The following is a 21,896-nucleotide window of genomic DNA, read 5'->3' as shown; positions in this document are numbered from 1 at the left end:
TTAGTTTTTAATTCTTTAGTCTTTTTCTCTTGCTTATCTCTTTCTTCTTTATCTCTATTTTCATAATATTGAGCAGTAGCCAATATCTAGGCTGAAGAAGAAACAGCCCATGAACTTTCGGAGTCTTTCAACTTATGCGACAGCTCGGGAAGCAAATTAAATACGAACTTATACACAAATAATCGCTGTCCACCCTCTGTAGTCATATCTTGACCACTGTGATCAATGGATGTCTCCTCGAAACGAGTGAAGAAATCGGAGACACTCTCATCTTTCTTCTATTTACACGCGGCTAGTTTATCCCAGTTAACTCTCAAGGCAGGCATCATCGTTTTCATTAATGTTATAATCCTACCAGGGAGTTCTGAAATCAAAGCATCAGGCTTCGCACCACCCACTTGGTTTCTATCTGCGGCGATGATAGCATCCCAATTTCCACCTAATTCTTGGGCATGATTCTCTTTACGAATCCTAGCCCATAACGCTTGTGGAACTACATTCCCCATCAACATATCAATATCTGCTAAATTCATGATGTAGGCTTCAACAGTTTGTGACAATTCTTTATAATAGCCTGCAGGGTTCTTACGAGGATCCGGAAGTGAGCAGGAATAGGTGGAACGTTACTTGCTGCTGGAACCTCTTCTCTCCATACCAGAGGAACCTCTCTCATTGGATAATTTTTCAGTGTCAACCTAAATGAGGGATCGGAATCTAGAAAAGTCTGTGAGGAAAATAAGGTTCTAAAGGAAACAAGTGTCTTTACAGCGTCCTCAACCTTAGAACCCACAACGAGACCTTTATCAAAATTAGCCTGAATGTCTAACAAACAGACCCTGAGGAACCGAACCCAAGTCCATATCCTCCCATCCTTTAATAAGAGTATCGCACATAGCATTGAAAACATATCTCTGCGTAGGCGCATTCCACTGTAAGAAGGTAGGCATAATATCAGGTACACTATACCGAGGACCCTTTTTAATCCATTTACGAGCAAGAGAGTCCAACATTTCTCGTTCTTCGGAATCTGGGAACTGACTACGAGACTGTCTTCGAGAAAATGCCGGAGACACATTTAATGCCTCAAAGAAAGGAGATAAAAGACCAGAGACCGTTTCTGTGAGTCGTTTACGCATAGACGGAGAATTGGACATAAGAATAGGGGACAAAGTATTAGGCGAACTAACTGAAAAGGAATCGGTAATTACCGGAGGAGCAGAAGGCAAAGAAGACGAAGGCAAAGGAGTCGAAGGCAAGGCTGGCAGAGGCGGCAATACTTGAGGGGGCAAATGTGGAAGAGCCGGAGCAGGCGGAGGCGCAACTGGCGGCTGAACAGGCTGTAACAACTGGGGTGCATTAGCACCTTGTGCATAGGGCGGAGGCAATCTCAATAGGTGAGACATCAAGGAATCCTCTTCTAAATCCTTTCTTTTATCAGAGGGGGAAACTGGCAACATCGGATAGCATTTATCTATTATCATACGATGCTGTCTCTCTGAAATTTCCATCGCATTTTCGACTTCACCATCTTTAAACTGCTGAGCAGCCTGTATAATAGTCATACCCTGTGCTTTCTTATCTCGTTTTTCTTGCTTAATTTTCCTCTGTTTGGCTTCCTTACGCCAAAGGCGGATAGAGTCAATCTTTGCCGGTCGAGCTTTTCTTTTGAATAAAACTGCTTCCAAATTATCTAGTATGTCAGGCTCAAAACTACCATTTTCTGGCCATTTTAAAACACCATCATTCTTCGTGTATCGGATCCATACCTCATTAAAGGCGATGGGGCCAACACCATGTTTAGAATAGAGCTCATAAGTGGGAGTTCCAACCGAAGGAATCGGACAAGAGTCCTCAAGCAGGGAATCCCTATTACAACCAAAGCAACAAATTCTTCCAAACTTAGTCAGACCAGGCATCTCGTGATTTCACCGGACTGTTCACAAACATCAAGGGGCAAACTCAGTTTACGCAGCACAAATGCACTTACCCCTCGGCTTTGGCTATTGCAATAGTGAAATCTAAGGACCAGAGGAACTAAGGAACCAAGAAACAAACAAAGGACCAAAAATTGTGGGCGCGACCCACCAAATACTTAACTAAGGATGTCTTCTTACGCCAACAGAGGCCCCGTCTATCGTCTCGCCTTACCATACATCATCGAAAGAGGGCCAAGGCAGGGCGGCAGTCAGGGCAGCAGTCGTCAGTAGCCGTCAGGAAGGAGTAACCGCGCTACAAAAGACCTTCGGACCACTTTAGACATACACGGGTCGCTTAATGTGGCTCGCGATTCCTCCAGAATTTTCTTGCGGGGTTCCTCATGACCTTCAGGCAGAACCACTACCTCTGAAGCCGCCTCACGTTGGGCGCCAGTTGAAGAACCAGAACCTTTTAGGTCTGGCGCCGCAGGGTACGCCTTAATCTCCTAGGTTCTCCTGCTCAGCTACACAGAGACACGGGGACACTCCGTCGGCGTAAAAGATCAGATTTTATTAGCTGCAGCTAGTACAGTTGTCCTAGAAGTACACACGGTATGTTCTCAGGAGACTGCCACTTCACTCCGTGGCGCACAATCTTTTATAGGTCATACGTGAAATATACATTAACCAAGAACACACCTAAAGCATATAGAAAGAGCCAATAAGAAAGGTTGGAAAAACAGAACAGAACCAATTGGAAAGGTTTGAAAACAAAGTATCGGGTAACTCAAAGAGCCTCTCCTCCAACTGTGTTTGTCACCCCTCCCCAAGAACTAATTCATTAAAAGGTTTGTGGTCGACTCGCAGGTGACGAGATACATTTGTGTGTTTTGGAGGACAGTTGTGAAACAAGAGAATACAAACAGAAGACAGCGAAGGCCAGACGATAAGATAAAGTCAGAAGAGAATAGTGTGAAACAACAAATGGTTGAGACAGGGATTAGAAAACCAGACAGGGATTAGTGTACTCGCCAGTGCTAACATCAGTCTTTGTAAATAGAGGCAGAAGGCTTATTTCGACATGAAGCTGCAGAAAAAGCAGAAAAGACTATGTTCGCCGTACTGCCTGAGTGAAGGCAACACAAAATGGCGGCGGAGCACAAAATGGAGGGTCGATTCGATCACGATTGAAAATCGAATTTCCTCACTCTTATGTAAGTACCCAGCAGAGTTAGAATAATTATTTTGTTCCCCAGTCACTGTCCAGCACCTGCCCTGAGGTAAGTACCTGGTGGAGTTAGAATATTCATTTTGCCCCTAGTCTTTGTCCAGCCTCAGCCCTGCGTTAAGTAAACAGAGGAGTTTGAATAGTAATTTTACCACCCTGTCTCTGTCCAGCACTTGACCTGAGGTAAGTACCCGGCAGAGTTAGAATAATAATTTTGTTCCCCAGTCACTGTCCAGCACCTGCCCTGAGGTAAGTACCCGGTGGAGTTGTTATAGTCAATCAATCAATCAATAGTTCTTTATTCGGATGTTAAAAACACCGTAAAAGAGCATATATACACGATACAGAATATTAAAAAGACAATTAAATCAACATCATAAGAACATTTGATGAGGGGAAAAAGAACATGTCACATAATAGATACATAGCCGTACTGCCTGAGTGAGGGCAACACAAAATGGCGGCGGAGCACAAAATGGAGGGTCGATTCGATCACGATTGAAAATCGAATTTCCTCACTCTTATGTAAGTACCCAGCAGAGTTAGAATAATAATTTTGTTTCCCAGTCACTGTCCAGCACCTGCCCTGAGGTAAGTACCCGGTGGAGTTGTTATAGTCATTTTTGCCTCCAATCCCTGCTCAGCACCTGCACTGAGGTAAGCACCCAGCGAAGTTAGAATAGTCACCCTCCCCAGTCAGTGTCCAGCATCTTCCCTGAGATAAGTAATCAATGGAGTTAGACTAATAATGTTGTCACCAGTCTCTGTCCAGCACCTGCCCTGAGGTAAGTACCCGGAAGAGCTAGAATAGTAATTTGGCCCCAGTCACTGTCCAGCACCTGCCCTGAGCTAAGTACCCGGCAGAGATAGAATAGTAATTCCCCCCAGTCACTGTCCAGCACCTTCTCTGAGGTAAATACCAGCAGCGTTAGAATAGTGATTTGCCCCCCCAGTCTCTGTACAGCACCTGGCCTGCAGTAAGTACCCAGTTGAGTTTGAATTTTAATTATGTCCCGCTGTTTCTTTCTAGCTCATGTTTTGAGGTAAGTACTCAACAGAGTTAGCATGAGGAAAGTTTTAGGTGGAGTTAGAATAATAATTTTGTCCCCCAGTCTCTGAGCTCCACCTGCCCTGAGATAAGTACCCAGCAGCATTAGAATAGTAATTTTGCCCCAACCATTATCCAGCTTCTTCCATAAGGTAAGTACCTGGTAGAGTTGGACTATTCATTTTGCCCCTAGTATCTGTCCAGCATCTGCCCTGCGTTAAGTAACTAGCGGAGTTAGAATAGTAATTTTAACACCCGGTCTCTGTCCAGCACTTGCCCTGAGGTAAGTACCCTGTGGAGTTAGAATAGTAATGTTGCCCCCCTGTCACTGTCCAGCACCTTCCCTTAAGCAAAATACCCAGTGGAGTTAGAATCAAGCACCTGCTCTTGGGTAAGTATCCGGTAGAGTTAGAATAGTAATTTTACCCCCCGTCACAGTCCAGCACCTGCCCTGAGATTAGTTCCCCAGCAGAGTTAGTATAGTAACTTTGCCCCCCAGTCACTGTCCAGCACCTGCCCTGAGGTAATTAACTGGTGGAGTTACAATATTCATTTTGCCCCCAGTCTCTGTTCAGCCTCTGCCCCGTGTTAAGTAAACAGCGGAGTTAGAATAGTAATTTTACCGGCCTGTTTCTATCAAGCACTTGCCCTGAGGTAAGTACCCAGCAGAGTTAGAATAATAATTTTGTTCCCCAGTCACTGTCCAGCACCTTCCCTGAAGCAAAATACCCAGTGGAGTTTGAATCAAGCACCTGCTCTTGGGTAAGTATCCGGTAGAGTTAAAATAGTAATTTGGCCCCCGTCCCAGTCCAGCACCTGCCCTGAGATTAATTCCCCAGCAGAGTTAGTATAGCAATTTTGCCCCCCAGTCACTGTCCAGCACCTGCCCTGAGGTAAGTACCTGGTGGAGTTAGAATATTAATTTTGCCCCTATTCTCTGTCCAGCCTCTGCCCTGTGTTAAGTAACTAGCGGAGTTAGAATAGTAATTTTGCCCCCCAGTCACTGTCCAGCACCTTCTCTGTAGTAAATACCCAGTTGAGGTGCAATCAAGCTCCTACTCTTATGTAAGTACCCAGCAGAGTTAGAATAATAATTTTGTTTCCCAGTCACTGTCCAGCACCTGCCCTGAGGTAAGTACCCGGTGGAGTTGTTATAGCCATTTTTGCCTCCAATCCCTGTTCAGCACCTGCACTGAGGTAAGCACCCAGCGAAGTTAGAATAGCCACCCTCCCCAGTCAGTGTCCAACATCTTCCCTGAGATAAGTAATCAATGGAGTTAGACTAATAATGTTGTCCCCAGTCTCTGTCCAGCACCTGCCCTGAGATAAGTACCCGGCAGAGCTAGAATAGTAATTTGGCCCCAGTCACTGTCCAGCACCTGCCCTGAGCTAAGTACCCGGCAGAGATAGATTAGCAATTCCCCCCAGTCACTGTCCAGCACCTTCTCTGAGGTAAGTACCAGCAGCGTTAGAATAGGGATTTGCCCCGCCAGTCTCTGTCCAGCACCTGGCCTGTGATAAGTACCCAGTCGAGTTTGAAAATAATTATGTCCCGCTGTTTCTTTCTAGCTCATGCCCTGAGGTAAGTACTCAGCAGAGTTAGCATGAGGTAAGTTGTAGGTGGAGTTAGAATAATAATTTTGTCCCCCAGTCTCTTAGCTCCACCTGCCCTGAGTTAAGTACCCAGCAGCAGTAGAATAGTGAACTTGCCCCAACCATTATCCAGCTTCTTCCATAAGGTAGGTACATTTTGGAGTTAGAATATTCATTTTGCCCCTAGTCTCTGTCCAGCCTCTGCCCTGCGTTAAGTAACTAACTGTGTTAGAATAGTAATTTTACCACCCTGTCTCTGTCCAGCACTTGCCCTGAGGTAAGTACCCCGTGGAGTTAGAATAGTAATTTTGCCCCCCTGCCACTGTCCAGCACCTTCCCTGAAGAGAAATACCCAGTGGAGTTAGAATCAAGCACCTTCTCTTGGGTAAGTGTCCGGTAGAGCTAGAATAGTAATTTTGCATCCCCGTCACAGTCCAGCACCTGCCCTGAGATTAGTTCCCCAGCAGAGTTAGTATAGTAATTTTGCCCCCAATCACTGTCCAGCACCTGCCCTGAGGTAAGTACCTGGTGGAGTTAGAATATTCATTTTGCCCCTTGTCTCTGTCCAGCCTCTGCCCTGCGTTAAGTAAACAGCGGAGGTAGAATAGTAATTTTACCGCCCTGTCTCTGTCCAGCACTTGCCCTGAGGTAAGTACCCGGCAGAGTTAGAATAATAATTTTGTTCCCCAGTCACTGTCCAGCACCTGCCCTGAGGTAAGTGCCCGGTGGAGTTGTTATAGTCATTTTTGCCTCCAATCCCTGCTCAGCACCTGCACTGAGGTAAGGACCCACCAAAGTTAGAATAGTCACCCTCCCCAGTCAGTGTCCAACATCTTCCCTGAGATAAGTAATCAATGGAGTTAGACTAATAATGTTGTCCCTAGTCTCTGTCCAGCACCTGCTCTTAGGTAAGTACCTGGCAGAGCTAGAATAGTAATTTGGCCCCAGTCACTGTCCAGCAATTGCCCTGAGCTAAGTACCCGGCAGAGATAGAATAGTAATTCCCCACCAGTCACTGTCCAGCACCTTCACTGAGGTAAGTACCAGCAGCTTTAGAATAGTGATCCCCCCCCAGTCTCTGTCCAGCACCTGGCCTGCGGTAAGTACCCAGTCGAGTTTGAATATTAATTATGTCCCGCTGTTTCTTTCTAGCTCATGCCCTGAGGTAAGTACTCAGAAGAGTTAGCATGAGGTAAGTTTTAGGTGGAGTTTGAATAATAATTTTGTCCCCCAGTCTCTTAGCTCCACCTGCCCTGAGGTAAGTACCCAGCAGCATTAGAATAGTAATATTGCCCCAACCATTATCCAGCTTCTTCCATAAGGTAAGTACCTGGTGGAGTTAGAATATTAATTTTGCCCCTAGTCTCTGTCCAGCCTCTGCCCTGCGTTAAGTAACTAGTGGTGTTAGAATATTAATTTTACCACCCTGTCTCTATCCAGCACTTGCCCTGAGGTAAGTACCCTATGGAGTTAGAATAGTAATTTCGCCCCCCTGTCCAGCACCTTCCCTGAACGAAAATACCCAGTGTACTAGGAATCAAGCACCTGCTCTTGGGTAAGTATCCGGTAGAGTTAGAATAGTAATTTTGCACCCCAGTCACTGTCCAGCACAAGCCCTGAGGTAAGTACCTGGTGGAGTTGGAATATTAATTTTGCCCCTAGTCTCTGTCCAGCCTCTGCCCTGCGTTAAGTAACTAGCAGAGTTAGAATAGTAATTTTACCGCCCTGTCTCTGTCCAGCACTTGCCCTGAGGTTAGTACCCCGTGGAGTTAGAACAGTAATTTTGCCCCCAGTCACTGTCCAGCACCTTCCCTGTAGTTAATTACCAGTGGAGTTACAATCAAGCACCTGCTTTTATATAAGTTCCCAGCAGAGTTAGAATAATAATTTTGTTCCCCAGTCACTGTCCAGCACCTGCCCTGAGGTAAGTACCGGGCAGAGCTAGAATAGTAATCCCCCCCCCCCCAGTCACTGTCCAGCATCTTCTCTGAGGTAAGGACCGGCAGAGTTAGAATAGTGATTTGCCCCCCCCAGTCTCTGTCCAGCACCTGGCCTGCGGTAATTACCCAGTCGAGTTTGAATATTAATTATGTCCCGCTGTTTCTTTGTAGCTCATGCCCTGAGGTAAGTACTCAGCAGAGTTAGCATGATGTAAGTTTTAGGTGGAGTTAGAATAATAATTTTGTCCCCCAGGCTCTGAGCTCCACCTGCCCTGAGGTAAGTACCCAGCAGTATTAGAATAGCAATTTTGCCCCTACCATTATCCAGCTTCTTCCATAAGGTGAGTACCTGGTGGAGTTAGAATATTCATTTTGCCCCTAGTGTCTGTCCAGCCTCTGCCCTGCGTTAAGTAACTAGCGGTGTTAGAATAGTAATTTTACCACCCTGTCTCTGTCCAGCACTTGCCCTGAGGTAAGTACCCCGTGGAGTTAGAATAGTAATTTTGCCCCCCAGTCATTGTCCAGCACCTGCTCTGAGGTAAGTACCCAGTGGAGTTGTTAAAGTAATTTTTGCCTCCAAAGCCTGTTCAGCACCTGCACTGAGGTAAGCACCCAGCGAAGTTAGAATAGTCACCCTCCCCAGCCAGTGTCCAGCACCTGCCCTGAGATAAGTACCCGGCAGAGCTAGAATAGTAGTTTGGCCCGAGTCACTGTCCAGACCCTGCCCTGAGCTAAGTTCCCGGTGGAGATAGAATAGTTATTCCCCCCCCCAGTCACCGTCCAGCACCTGCCCTGAGATGAGTTCCCCAGAAGCATTAGAATAGTAATTTTGCCCCAACCATTATCCAGCTTCTTCCATAAGGTATGTACCTGGTGGAGTTGGACTATTCATTTTGCCCCTAGTCTCTGTCCAGCCTCTGCCCTGTGTTAAGTAACTAGCGGTGTTAGAATAGTAATTTTACCACCCTGTCTCTGTCCAGCACTTGCCCTGAGGTAAGTACCCCGTGGAGATAGAATAGTAATTTTGCCCCCCTGTCACTGTCCAGCACTTTCCCTGAAGCAAATACCCAGTGGAGTTAGAATCAAGCACCTGCTCTTGGGTAAATATCCGGTATATTTAGAATAGTAATTTCGTCCCCCATTACAGTCCAGCACCTGCCCTGAGATTAGTTCCCCAGCAGAGTTAGTATAGTAATTTTTCCCGCAGTCACTGTCCAGCACCTGGCCTGAGGTGAGTACCTGGTGGAGTTAGAATATTCATTTTGCGCCTAGTCTCTGCCCAGTCTCTGCCCTGCATTAAGTAGCTAGCGGAGTTAGAATAGTAATTTTACCGCCCTGTTTCTGTCCAGCACTTGCACTGAGGTAAGTACCCGGCAGAGTTAGAATAATATTTTTTTTCCGCAGTCACTGTCCTGCACCTGCCCTGAGGTAAGTACCCGGTGGAGTTGTTATAGTCATTTTTGCCTCCAATCCCTGTTCAGCACCTGCACTGAGGTAAGCACCCAGCGAAGTTAGAATAGTCACCCTCCCTAGTCAATGTCCAGCATCTTCCCTGAGATAAGTAATCAATGGAGTTAGCTAATAATGTTGTCCCCAGTCTCTGTCCAGCACGTGCCCTGAGGTATGTACTGGCAGAGTTAGAATAGTGATTTCCCCCCCCCCCCCAGTCTCTGTCCAGCACCTGGCCTGCGGTAAGTACCCGGTTGAGTTTGAATATTAATTGTGTCCCGCTGTTTCTTTCTAGCTCATGCCCTGAGGTAAGTACTCAGCAGAGTTAGCATGAGGTAAGTTTTAGGTGGAGTTAGAATAATAATTTTGTCCCCCAGGCTCTGAGCTCCACCTGCCCTGAGGTAAATACCCAGCAGCATTAGAATAGTTATTTTGCCCTTACCATTATCCAGCTTCTTCCATAAGGTAGGTACGTGGTGGAGTTAGAATATTCATTTTGCCCCTAGTCTCTGTCCAGCCTCTGCCCTGCGTTAAGTAACTAGTGGTGTCATAATAGTAATTTTACTACCCTGTCTCTGTCCAGCACTTGCCCTGAGGTAAGTACCCCGTGGAGTTAGAATAGTAATGTTGCCCCCCTGTCACTGTCCAGCACCTTCCCTGAAGCAAAATTCCCAGTGGAGTTAGATCAAGCACCTGCTCTTGGGTAAGTATCCGGTAGAGTTAGAATAGTAATTTTGCCCCCCGTCGCAGTCCAGCACCTGCCCTGAGATTAGTTCCCCAGCAGAGTTAGTATAGTAATTTTGCCCCCCAATTACTGTTGAGCACCTGCCCTGAGGTAAGTACCTTGTGGAGTTAGAATATTCATTTTGCCCCTAGTCTCTGTCCAGCCTCTGCCCTGCGTTAAGTAAACAGAGGAGTTAGAATAGTAATTTTACCACCCTGTCTCTGTCCAGCACTTGCCCTGAGGTAAGTACCCGGAAGAGTTAGAATAATAATTTTGTTCCCCGGTCACTGTCCAGCACCTGCCCTGAGGTAAGTGCCCGGTGGAGTTGTTATAGTCATTTTTGCCTCCAATCCCTGCTCAGCACCTGCACTGAGGTAAGGACCCAGCGAAGGTAGAATAGTCACCCTCCCCAGTCAGTGTCCAACATCTTCCCTGAGATAAGTAATCAATGGAGTTAGACTAATAATGTTGTCCCTAGTCTCTGTCCAGCACCTGCCCTTAGGTAAGTACCCGGCAGAGCTAGAATAGTAATTTGGCCCCAGTCACTGTCCAGCACCTGTCCTGAGCTAAGTACCCGGCAGAGATAGAATAGTAATTCCCCACCAGTCACTGTCCAGCACCTTCTCTGAGGTAAGTACCAGCAGCTTTAGAATAGTGATTTCCCCCCCCCCCCCAGTCTCTGTCCAGCACCTGGCCTGCGGTAAGTACCCAGTCGAGTTTGAATATTAATTATGTCCCGCTGTTTCTTTCCAGCTCATGCCCTGAGGTAAGTACTCAGCAGAGTTAGCATGAGGTAAGTTTTAGGTGGAGTTTGAATTATAATTATGTCCCCCAGTCTCTGAGCTCCACCTGCCCTGAGGTAAGTACCCAGCAGCATTAGAATAGTAATTTTGCCCCAACCATTATCCAGCTTCTATCATAAGTTAAGTACGTGGTGGAGTTAGAATATTCATTTTGCCCCTAGTCTCTGTCCAGCCTCTGCCCTGCGTTAAGTAACTAGCGGAGTTAGAATAGTAATTTTACCGCCCTGTCTCTGTCCAGCACTTGCCCTGAGGTAAGTACCCTATGGAGTTAGAATAGTAATTTTGTCCCCCAGTCACTGTCCAGCACCTTCCCTGTAGTTAATTACCAGTGGAGTTACAATCAACACCTGCTTTTATATAAGTACCCAGCAGACTTAGAATAATAATTTTGTTCCCCAGTCACTGTCCAGCACCTGCCCTGAGGTAAGTACCCGGTGGAGTTGTTATAGTCATTTTTGCCTCCAATCCCTGTTCAGCACCTGCAGGGAGGTAAGCACCCAGCGAAGTTAGAATAGTCACCCTCCCCAGTCAGTGTCCAGCATGTTCCCTGAGATAAGTAATCAATGGAGTTAGACTAATAATGTTGTCCCCAGTCTCTGTCCAGCACCTGCCCTGAAGTAAGTACTCGGCAGATCTAGAATAGTAATTTGGCCCCAGTCTCTGTCCAGCACCTGCCCTGAGGTAAGTACCTGGCAGAGCTAGAATAGTAATCCCCCCCCTATCCACTGTCCAGCATCTTCTCTGAGGTAAGGACCGGCAGAGTTAGAATAGTGATTTGCCCCCCCAGTCTCTGTCCAGCACCTGGCCTGCAGTAAGTACCCAGTCGAGTTTGAATATTAATTATGTCCTGCTGTTTCTTTGTAGCTCAAGCCCTGAGGTAAGTACTCAGCAGAGTTAGCATGAGGTAAGTTTTAGGTGGAGTTAGAATAATAATTTTGTCCCCCAGGCTCTGAGCTCCACCTGCCCTGAGGTAAGTACCCAGGCAGTATTAGAATAGTAATTTTGCCCCTACCATTATCCAGCTTCTTCCATAAGGTGAGTACCTGGTGGAGTTAGAATATTCATTTTGCCCCTAGTCTCTGTCCAGCCTCTGCCCTGCGTTAAGTTACTAGCGGTGTTAGAATAGTAATTTTACCACCCTGTCTCTGTCCAGCACTTGCCCTGAAGTAAGTACCCCGTGGAGTTAGAATATTAATTTTGCCCCCCAGTCACTGTCCAGCACCTGCTCTGAGGTAAGTACCCTGTGGAGTTGTTATAGTAATTTTTGCCTCCAAAGCCTGTTCAGCACGTGCACTGAGGTAAGCACCCAGCGAAGTTAGAATAGTCACCCTCCCCAGCCAGTGATCAGCACCTGCCCTGAGATAAGTACCCGGCAGAGCTAGAATAGTAGTTTGGCCCGAGACACTGTCCAGACCCTGCCCTGAGCTAAGTACCCGGTGGAGATAGAATAGTTATTCCCCCCCAGTCACCATCCAGCACCTGCCCTGAGTTTAGTTCCCCAGAAGCATTAGAATAGTAATTTTGCCCCAACCATTATCCAGCTTCTTCCATAAGGTAAGTACCTGGTGGAGTTGGACTATTCATTTTGCCCTAGTCTCTGTCCAGCCTCTGCCCTGTGTTAAGTAACTAGCGGTGTTGGAATAGTAATTTTACCACCCTGTCACTGTCCAGCACTTTCCCTGAAGCAAATACCCAGTGGAGTTAGAATAAAGCACCTGCTCTTGGGTAAGTATCCGGTAGATTTAGAATAGTAATTTCGTCCCCCGTTACAGTCCAGCACCTGCCTTGAGATTAGTTCCCCAGCAGAGTTAGTATTGTAATTTTTCCCGCAGTCACTGTTCAGCACCTGGCCTGAGGTAAGTACCTGGTGGAGTTAGAATATTCATTTTGCCCCATGTCTCTGTCCAGCCTCTGCCCTGCGTTAAGTAACTAGCGGAGTTAGAATAGTAATTTTACCGCCCTGTTTCTGTCCAGCACTTGCACTGAGGTAAGTACCCGGCAGAGTTAGAATAATAATTTTTTTCCCCAGTCACTGTCCAGCACCTGCCCTGAGGTAAGTACCCGGTGGAGTTGTTATAGTAATTTTTGCCTCCAATCCCTGTTCAGCAACTGCACTGAGGTAAGCACCCAGCGAAGTTAGAATATTCACCCTCCCTAGTCAATGTCCAGCATCTTCCCTGAGATAAGTAATCAATGGAGTTAGACTAATAATGTTGTCCCCAGTCTCTGTCCAGCACGTGCCCTGAGGTAAGTACCCGGCAGAGCTAGAATAGTAATTTGGCTCCAGTCACTATCCAGCACCTGCCCTGAGTTAAGTACCCGGCGGAGATAGAATAGTAATTCTCCCCCAGTCACTGTCCAGCACCTTCTCTGAGGTATGTACCGGCAGAGTTAGAATAGTGATTTGCCCCCACCAGTCTCTGTCCAGCACCTGGCCTGCGGTAAGTACCCAGTTGAGTGTGAATAATAATTATGTCCCGCTGTTTCTTTCTAGCTCATGCCCTGAGGTAAGTACTCAGCAGAGTTAGCATGAGGTAAGTTTTAGGTGGAGTTAGAATAATAATTTTGTCCCCCAGGCTCTGAGCTCCACCTGCCCTGAGGTAAGTACCCAGCAGCATTAGAATAGTAATTTTGCCCTTACCATTATCCAGCTTCTTCCATAAGGTAGGTATGTGGTGGAGTTAGAATATTAATTTTGCCCCTAGTCTCTGTCCAGCCTCTGCCCTGCGTTAAGTAACTAGCGGTGTTAGAATAGTAATTTTACCATCCTGTCTCTGTCCAGCACTTGCCCTGAGGTAAGTACCCTGTGGAGATTGAATAGTAATTTTGCCCCCCTGCCACTGTCCAGCACCTTCCCTGAAGCAAAATACCCAGTGGAGTTAGAATCAAGCACCTGCTTTTGGGTAAGTATCCGGTAGAGTTAGAATAGTAATTTTGCCCCCCTGCCACTGTCCAGCACCTTCCCTGAAGCAAAATACCCAGTAGAGTTAGAATCAAGCACCTGCTTTTGGGTAAGTATCCGGTAGAGTTAAAATAGTCATTTTGCCCCCCGTCGCAGTCCAGCACCTGCCCTGAGATTAGTTCCCCAGCAGAGTTAGTATAGTAATTTTGCCCCCCAATCACTGTCGAGCAACTGCCCTGAGGTAATTACCTGGTGGAGTTAGAATATTCATTTTGTCCCTAGTCTCTGTCCGGCCTCTGCCCTGCGTTAAGTAAAAAGAGGAGTTAGAATAGTAATTTTACCACCCTGTCTCTGTCCAGCACTTGCCCTGAGGTAAGTACCCGGCAGAGTTAGAATAATAATTTTGTTTCCCAGTCACTGTCCAGCACCTGCCCTGAGGTAAGTACCCGGTGGAGTTGTTATAGTCATTTTTGTCTCCAATCCCTGCTCAGCACCTGCACTGAGGTAAGCACCCAGCGAAGTTAGAATAGTCACCCTCCCCAGTCAGTGTCCAGCATCTTCCCTGAGATAAGTAATCAATGGAGTTAGACTAATAATGTTGTCACCAGTCTCTGTCCAGCACCTGCCCTGAGGTAAGTACCCGGCAGAGCTAGAATAGTAATTTGGCCCCAGTCACTGTCCAGCAGCTGCCCTAAGCTAAGTACCCGGCAGAGATAGAATAGTAATTCCCCCCAGCCACTGTCTAGCACCTTCTCTGAGGTAAATACCAGCAGCGCTAGAATAGTGATTTGCCCCCCCAGTCTCTGTCCAGCACCTGGCCTGCAGTAAGTACCCAGTCGAGTTTGAATTTTAATTATGTCCCGCTGTTTCTTTCTAGCTCATGTTTTGAGGTAAGTACTGAACAGAGTTAGCATGAGGAAAGTTTTAGGTGGAGTTAGAATAATAATTTTGTCCCCTAGTCTCTGAGCTCCACCTGCCCTGAGGTAAGTACCCAGCAGCATTAGAATAGTAATTTTGCCCCAACCATTATCCAGCTTCTTTCATAAGGTAAGTACCTAGTGGAGTTGGACTATTCATTTTGCCCCTAGTATCTGTCCAGCATCTGCCCTGCGTTAAGTAACTAGCGGAGTTAGAATAGTAATTTTACCACCCTGTCTCTGTCCAGCACTTGCCCTGAGGTAAGTACACCATGGAGTTAGAATAGTAATGTTGCCCCCCTGTCACTGTCCAGCACCTTCCCTGAAGCAAAATTCCCAGTGGAGTTAGATCAAGCACCTGCTCTTGGGTAAGTATCCGGTAGAGTTAGAATAGTAATTTTGCCCCCCGTCACAGTCCAGCACCTGCCCTGAGATTAGTTCCCCAGCAGAGTTAGTATAGTAACTTTGCCCCCCAGTCACTGTCCAGCACCTGCCCTGAGGTAAGTACCTGGTGGAGTTAGAATATTCATTTTGCCCCCAGTCTCTGTTCAGCCTCTGCCCCGTGTTAAGTAAACAGCGGAGTTAGAATAGTAATTTTACCGGCCTGATTCTGTCCAGCACTTGCCCTGAGGTAAGTACCCGGCAGAGTTAGAATAATTATTATGTTCCCCAGTCACTGTCCAGCACCTTCCCTGAAGCAAAATACCCAGTGGAGTTAGAATCAAGCACCTGCTCTTGGGTAAGTATCCGGTAGAGTTAAAATAGTATTTTTCCCCCGTCCCAGTCCAGCAGCTGCCCTGAGATTAGTTCCCCAGCAGAGTTAGTATAGCAATTTTGCCCCCCAGTCACTGTCCAGCACCTGCCCTGAGGTAAGTGGCTGGTGGAGTTAGAATATTAATTTTGCCCCTAGTCTCTGTCCAGCCTCTGCCCGGTGTTAAGTAACTAGCGGAGATAGAATAGTAATTTTACCGCCCTGTCTCTGTCCAGACCTTGCCCTGAGGTTAGTACCCCGTGGAGTTAGAATAGTAATTTTGTTCCCCAGTCACTGTCCAGCACGTGCCCTGAGGTAAGTACCCGGTGGAGTTGTTATAGTCATTTTTGCCTCCAATCCCTGTTCAGCACCTGCACTGCGGTAAGCACCCAGCGAAGTTAGAATAGTCACCCTCCCCAGTCAGTGTCCAGCATCTTCCCTGAGATAAGTAATCAATGGAGTTAGACTAATAATGTTGTCCCCAGTCTCTGTCCAGCACCTGCCCTGAGATAAGTACCCGGCAGAGCTAGAATAGTAATTTGGCCCCAGTCACTGTCCAGCACCTGCCCTGAGCTAAGTACCCGGCAGAGATAGAATAGCAATTCCCCCCCCAGTCACTGTCCAGCACCTTCTCTGCGGTAAGTACCAGCAGCGTTAGAATAGGGATTTGCCCCACCAGTCTCTGTCCAGCACCTGGCCTGCGATAAGTACCCAGTCCAGTTTGAAAATATTTATGTCCCGCTGTTTCTTTCTAGCTCATGCCCTGAGGTAAGTACTCAGCAGAGTTAGCATAAGGTAAGTTTTAGGTGGAGTTAAAATATTAATTTTGTCCCCCAGTCTCTTAGCTCCACCTGCCCTGAGTTAAGTACCCAGAAGCAGTAGAGTAGTAATTTTGCCCCAACCATTATCCAACTTCCTCCATAAGGTAGGTACATTTTGGAGTTAGAATATTAATTTTGCCCCTAGTCTCTGTCCAGCCTCTGCCCTGCGTTAAGTAACTAGCTGTGCTAGAATAGTAATTTTACCACCCTGTCTCTGTCCAGCACTTGCCCTGAGGTAAGTACCCCATGGAGTTAGAATAGTAATTTTGCCCCCCTGCCACTGTCCAGCACCTTCCCTGAAGAGAAATACCCAGTGGAGTTAGAATCAAGCACCTTGTCTTGGGTAAGTATCCAGTAGAGTTAGAATAGTAATTTTGCATCCCCGTCACAGTCCAGCACCTGCCCTGAGATTAGTTCCCCAGCAGAGTTAGTATAGTAATTTTGCCCCCAATCACTGTCTAGCACCTGCCCTGAGGTAAGTACCTGGTGGAGTTAGAATATTCATTTTGCCCCTTGTCTCTGTCCAGCCTCTGCCCTGCGTTAAGTAAACAGCGGAGGTAGAATAGTAATTTTACCGCCCTGTCTCTGTCCAGCACTTGCCCTGAGGTAAGTACCCGGCAGAGTTAGAATAATAATTTTGTTCCCCAGTCACTGTCCAGCACCTGCCCTGAGGTAAGTGCCCGGTGGAGTTGTTATAGTCATTTTTGCCTCCAATCCCTGCTCAGCACCTGCACTGATGTAAGGACCCAGCGAAGTTAGAATAGTCACCCTCCCCAGTCAGTGTCCAACATCTTCCCTGAGATAAGTAATCAATGGAGTTAGACTAATAATGTTGTCCCTAGTCTCTGTCCAGCACCTGCCCTGAGGTAAGTACCCGGCAGAGCTAGAATAGTAATTTGGCCCCAGTCACTGTCCAGCACCTGCCCTGAGCTAAGTACCCGGCAGAGATAGAATAGTAATTCCCCACCAGTCACTGTCTAGCACCTTCTCTGAGGTAAGTACCAGCAGCTTTAGAATAGTGATTTGCCCCGACCCAGTCTCTGTCCAGCACCTGGCCTGCGGTAAGTACCCAGTCGAGTTTGAATATTAATTATGTCCAGCTGTTTCTTTCTAGCTCATGCCCTGAGGTAAGTACTCAGCAGAGTTAGCATGAGGTAAGTTTTAGGTGGAGTTTGAATAATCATTTTGTCCCCCAGTCTCTGAGCTCCACCTGCCCTGAGGTAAGTACCCAGCAGCATTAGAATAGTAATTTTGCCCCAACCATTATCCATCTTCTTCCATAAGTTAAGTACGTGGTGGAGTTAGAATATTCATTTTGCCCCTAGTCTCTGTCCAGCCTCTGCCCTTCGTTAAGTAACTAGTGGTGTTAAAATAGAAATTTTACCACCCTGTCTCTTTCCAGCACTTGCCCTGAGGTAAGTATCCTGTGGAGTTAGAATAGTAATTGTGCCCCCTGTCACTGTCCAGCACCTTCCCTGAAGCAAATACCCAGTGGAGTTAGAATCAAGCACCTGCTCTTGGGCAAGTATCCGGTAGAGTTAGAATAATAATTTTTTTCCCCAGTCACTGTCCAGCACCTGCCCTGAGGTAAGTACCCGGTGGAGTTGTTATAGTAATTTTTGCCTCCAATCCCTATTCAGCACCTGCACTGAGGTAAGCACCCAGCGAAGTTAGAATAGTCACCTTCCCTAGTCAGTGTCCAGCATCTTCCCTGAGATAAGTAATCAATGGAGTTAGACTAATAATGTTGTCCCCAGTCTCTGTCCAGCACCTGCCCTGAGCTAAGAACCCGGCGGAGACAGAATATTCATTTTGCCCCTAGTCTCTGTCCAGCCTCTGCCCTGCGTTAAGTAACTAGCGGAGTTAGAATAGTAATTTTACCACCCTGTCTCTGTCCAGCACTTGCCCTGAGGTAAGCACCCCGTGGAGTTAGAATGGTAATTTTGCACCGCAGTCACTGCCCAGCACCTTCCCTGTAGAAAATACACAGTGGAGTTACAATCAAGCACCTGCTCCTAGGTAAGTACCCGACAGAGTTAGAATAATAATGTTGTTCCCCAGTCACTGTCCAGCACCTGCCCTGAGGTAAGTACCCGGTGGAGTTTTTATAGTCATTTTTGCCTCAAATCCCTGCTCAGCACCTGCACTGAGGTAAGCACCCAGCGAAGTTAGAATAGTCACCCTCCCCAGCCAGTGTCCAGCATCTTCCCTGAGATAAGTAATGAATGGAGTTAGACTAATAATGCTGTCCCCAGTCTCTGTCCAGCAACTGCCCTGAGGTAAGTACCCAGCAGAGCTAGAATAGTAATTTGGCCCCAGTCACTGTCCAGCACCTGCCCTGAGCTAAGTACCCGGCAGAGATAGAATAGTAATTCCCCCCCAGACGCTGTCCAGCACCTTCTCTGAGGTAAGTACCAGCAGAGTAAGAATAGTGATTTGCCCCCCGTCTCTGTCCAGCACCTGGCCTGAGGTAAGTACCCAATCGAATTTGAATATTAATTATGTCCCGCTGTTTCTTCCTATCTCATGCCCTGAGGTAAGTACTCAGCAGAGTTAGCATGAGGTAAGTTTTAGGTGGAGTTAGAATAATATTTTTTTTTCCCCCAGTCTCTGAGCTCCACCTGCCCTGAGGTAAATACCCAGCATTATCAGAATAGTAATGTTGCCCCAACCATTATCCAGCTTCTTTCATAAGGTAAGTACCTGGTGGAGTTAGAGTATTCATTTTGCCCCTAGTCTCTGTCCAGCCTCTGCCCTGCGTTAAGTAACTAGCGGTGTTAGAACAGTAATTTTGCCCCCCTGTCACTGTCCAGCACCTTCCCTTAAGCAAATACCCAGTGGAGTTAGAATCAAGCACCTGCTCTTGGTTAAGTATCCGGTAGAGTTACAAAAGTAATTTTGCCCCCTGTCACAGTCCAGCACCTGCCCTGAGATTAGTTCCCCAGCAGAGTTAGTATAGTTATTTTGCCCCCCAGTCACTGTCCAGCACCTGCCCTGAGGTTAGTACCTGGTGGAGTTAGAATATTCATTTGTCCCCAGTCTCTGTCCAGCCTCTGCCCTGGGTTAAGAAACTAGCGGTGTTAGAATAGCAATTTTACCATCCTGTCTCTGTCCAGCACTTGCCCTGAGGTAAGTACCCCATGGAGTTAGAATAGTAATTTTGCCCCCCTGTCACTGTCCAGCACCTTCCCTGAAGCAAATACCCAGTGGAGATAGAATCAAGCACCTGCTCTTGGGTAAGTATCCGGTAGAGTTAGAATAGTAATTTTGCCCCCGTCACTGTCCAGCACCTGCCCTGAGATTAGTTCCCCAGCAGAGTTAGTATAGTATTTTTCCCCCCCAGTCACTGTCCAGCACCTGCCCTGAGGTAAGTATCTGGTGGAGTTAGAATATTCATTTTGCCCCTAGTCTCTGTCCAGCCTCTGCCCTGCGTTAAGTAACTAGCGGAGTTAGAATAGTAATTTTACTGCCCTGTCTCTGTCCAGCACTTGCCCAGAGGTAAGTACCCCGTGGAGTTAAAAAAGTAATTTTGACCCGTCACTTTCCAGCACCTTCCCTGAAGCAAATACCCAGTGGAGTTAGAATCAAGCACCTGCTCTTGGGTAAGTATCCAGTAGAGATAGAATAGTAATTTTGCCTCCCGTCACAGTTCAGCACCTGCCCTGAGCTAAGTACCTGGTGGAGTTAGAACAGTAATTTTGCCCACAATCACTGTACAGCACCTTCCCTGAGGTAAGAACTAGACAGAATTAGAATAGTAATAATGCCCTCCCATCTCCATCCATCCCCAGCCCTGAGGTATGTACCCGATGGAGTTAGAATAGTAATGTTGCCCCCAATCACTGTCCAGCACTTGCCTTGAGTTATATAACCGGTGTAATTAAAATAGCAATTTTGCCCCCCCCTGTGTCTGTCTAGCATCTGCCCTGAGGTAAGTTGACGGCGGAGTTAGAATAGTAATTTTAATCCACAGTCACTGTCACGCACCTTCCATGAGGTAAGAACCCTGTGGAGTTAGAAGATCAATTTTGCCCACCAGTTTCTGTCTAGCACCTGCCCTGCGGTAAGTTCCAGGCAGAGTTAGAATAGTAATTTTGCCCCACAGTCACTGCAGAGAACCTTCGATGAGGTAAGTACCCAATGGATTTAGAACATTAATTTTACTCCTCGTCTTAGAGGTAAGTACTTGGCTGAGTTATCATAGTCATTTTGTCCCCAGTCACGGTTCAGCACCTGCCCTAAGATAAGCACCCAGCAGAAACAGGATAGCCATCCCCGCCAGTCACTGTCCAGCACCTTCCCTCAGATAAGTACCCAACGGAGTTAGAATCGTAATTTTGTCACCCAGTCTCTGTCCAGCACCTACCCTGAAGTAAGTACCCGGCAGAGTTAGCATAGTAATTTTGCCCCCAGTCACTGACCAACACCTTCTCTGAGGTAAGTACTGGCAGAATTAGATTAGTAATATTCCCCCAGTCTCCGTCCAGTACCTGTCCTGATGTAAGTACCCTGTGGAGTTACAATATTAATTCACCTCCCTGTCTCTGTCTTGCTACTGCCCTGAGGTAAATACTCAACAGAGTTAGAATAGTAATTTTGTCACCCAGTCTCTTTCCACCACTTGCCCTGAGGTAAGTACCCGGCAGAGATAGAACAATAATTTTGACCTCCAGTCACTGTCCAGAACCTACCCTGACTTAAGTACCGGCAGAGTTAGAATAGTAATTCACCCCTCAGTGTCTGTCCAGCACCTGCCTTGAGGTACGTACCCGGTGGATTTAGAAGATTAATTTTGCCCCTCTAACTCTGTTTAGCTCCTGCCCTGAAGTAAGTACTCGGCGAAGTTTGCCCCCCAGTCACTGTCCAGAGCCTTCCACGAGTTAAGTATTAAGTTTAGTTAGAATATTTTGCCCCCTGGCCTCTGGGTACCAGGTAAGTACCCAGCGGCGTTAGAATAGAAGTTTGCCCCACAGTCATTGTTCAGCATCTACCATGAGGTAAGTTTCCGGTGGAGGTAGAATATTCAATTAGTCTCTGTCCAATCTCTGCCCTGCAGTAAGTACCCAATAGAGTTAGAATAATAATTTTACCCCCAGTCACTGTCCAGCACCTTCTATGAAGTATGTACCCGATGGCGTTAAATTCCAGCACATGCCCTTAGGTAAGTACCCAGCAGAGTTAGAATAGTAATTGTGCCCCAATCACTGCCCAGCACCTGCCCTGAGGTGAGTATATGTTTTCCCCAGTCACTGTCCAGCACATTCCCTGAGGTAAGTACCCGGCAGACTTATAATGTTAATTTTGCTGCAAATCACTGTCCAGCACCTGTCCTGAGGTAAGTACATGGCAGAGTTAGAATATTCATTTTGCCCCCCAGTCTCTGTCCAGGACCTGCTGTGAGCTAGGAACCTTGTGGAGTAAGAATAGTAATTGTAAATAAAAAATATATATATAAAAAATAATTTTTAGTATTTAGCTGGTTAATACTAAGGGTGTTCATTGTAACAGTTTTAATTACTTGTGTGGACAGATGGCAGTATGTGAGTCCTAATGCATCTTTCTCTCCTGCTCCCAATTGTGTGTGCGGTCACAATCCAAGTCAGTGTACCACTGAGCACAAATGGTGGATGGCTTAATTTAGAGGTTTTTACGTGATATTCGATAATTCATAATAAAGTATGTATTGGAATGCACTTTTTTGTAGTTTACAATCTGATAGAATGTATATTTATTTCGTGATGTGAAAAAGACGTGTCTTTTTTAACTTCCTCACATTTACCTTCAGCCATCTTATTTGAGGACAA

Source organism: Triturus cristatus, chromosome 4_1, assembly GCF_964204655.1.
Source record: "Triturus cristatus chromosome 4_1, aTriCri1.1, whole genome shotgun sequence".
Classification (NCBI taxonomy): domain Eukaryota; kingdom Metazoa; phylum Chordata; class Amphibia; order Caudata; family Salamandridae; genus Triturus; species Triturus cristatus.
This window is presented reverse-complemented; position numbering follows the sequence as displayed.